Source organism: Aplysia californica, unplaced genomic scaffold (genome assembly GCF_000002075.1).
Source record: "Aplysia californica isolate F4 #8 unplaced genomic scaffold, AplCal3.0 scaffold01172, whole genome shotgun sequence".
NCBI classification, from domain to species: Eukaryota; Metazoa; Mollusca; class Gastropoda; order Aplysiida; family Aplysiidae; genus Aplysia; species Aplysia californica.
The window spans coordinates 35937-37352 of NW_004798442.1; the positions used below are offsets into that span (position 1 = coordinate 35937).

The following is a 1416-nucleotide window of genomic DNA, read 5'->3' on the forward strand; positions in this document are numbered from 1 at the left end:
CCCCCCAAAAAAAAAGAATAATCCAACCCAAAACAAAAGAAAAACAAAACAAACAACAACAAAAATTTATTATCTTCACAAAAAAGAAGACACATGCCCTGCTAAAACACATACACAATCATCATCATCATCATCATCATCATCATCATGAATGACCAAAACGTGCGTCCTCAAAGCGTTGAAATGATGATTGTTTTGTTGTTGTTGTTTTTCCATTGACGTCGGTTTGGGAGGCGGTGGATGGGGCTGAGAGTATATACAACATGTCGAGATGTTTCTTCCCTGTCCCTCTAGATCTGTCTGTCGTCTTGTCGAGCAGTTCTGTAGCCGACAAACCTGTCCATTCTTTGACACTAGCTTTTGCTTTTTCATATTCTGTTTCGAGTGACGTCGGCGACAGTCTAGTGGTTAGGCTACCGGACTTGTAATCGTGAGATTGCGGGTTCGGAGGTTCGAGCCTCAGTTCTGTCCGACGTTGTGTCCTTGAGAAAGGCGCTTTACACCAATTTCTGATTTGGTGTGGTGTTTTCGGAGACAGACGTTGAATTTAGCGGTCCCGCCTCTTAAACAAACTAATGGTGTTGACAGGGGCGTTAGATGTGGCGTCGGTGGCCTAGTGGTTAGGCTCTCGGACTCGCAACCGTAAGGTCCTGGGTTCGAATCCCATCAGGGGCCCGACGTTGTGTCCTTGGGAAAGGCACTTTACACGAATTTTCCCCACTTCACCCAGGTGGGAATGGGTACCCGGCTATAGACAGCGAAAGATCTTGTCAGTTTGTTAGTGTTTGAGCGCTTAATCAGCTGCTTGCACTGTATGCTTCCCGGGAAGCTGAGAATGTTTCGGAGCGTTCTATGGTCTGCTGGGGTAATAATATAGTGTAAAGCGCATAGAGCCTACTGTTGAGCGGAGATATGCGCTATACAAATGCTATCTATTATTATTATTATTATTATCCCTATCTCCTCCCCTCACCTATCCCGTAGACTGGATGTCCGTCGGTGCGCTTTCGAAGATTTGGCCACCAGCTTCCTTCTCCCCTTCCCGTCTTCAGCTTCCCCGAGCGTGTCTTTGAGGTCCAGGCCTGTCCATTCCTTGATGTTGTCCCCCCACTCTTCTTCGGTCGACCTCTGACCCTTTTCCCCTTGACGCTACCTTGCGCTCTCTTTCGACTGCCTTCTACAGTGACCTACCGGTGTCTGTGGTGTAACGGTCAGGCGCTTCGCTGTCGCACCCTGAAAATCCGAGTTCGATTCTCGAAAAGGGGAAGCATTTTTATCCAGTATCTCGGTCTTTCTGCTGAGATGTCGTATCTCTCTCAGTCTGGGTTGGCTCTGACAGGCAGGGTCGGAAGCCCACCCCCTAAATGATCTAAATTATGTCGATATTGATGTGAAAGTATCAGCATTAACCCCCCC

The 1416-nt window shown here is 47.7% G+C and overlaps 1 protein-coding gene across 1 annotated transcript in view; it reads left to right on the forward strand.

The window, feature by feature from the left end:
• LOC101864578 (UPF0764 protein C16orf89 homolog) overlaps positions 1-1416 on the forward strand; it is a gene marked incomplete in the record, with an annotated part of 40923 nt that overhangs the window by 1143 nt on the left and 38364 nt on the right.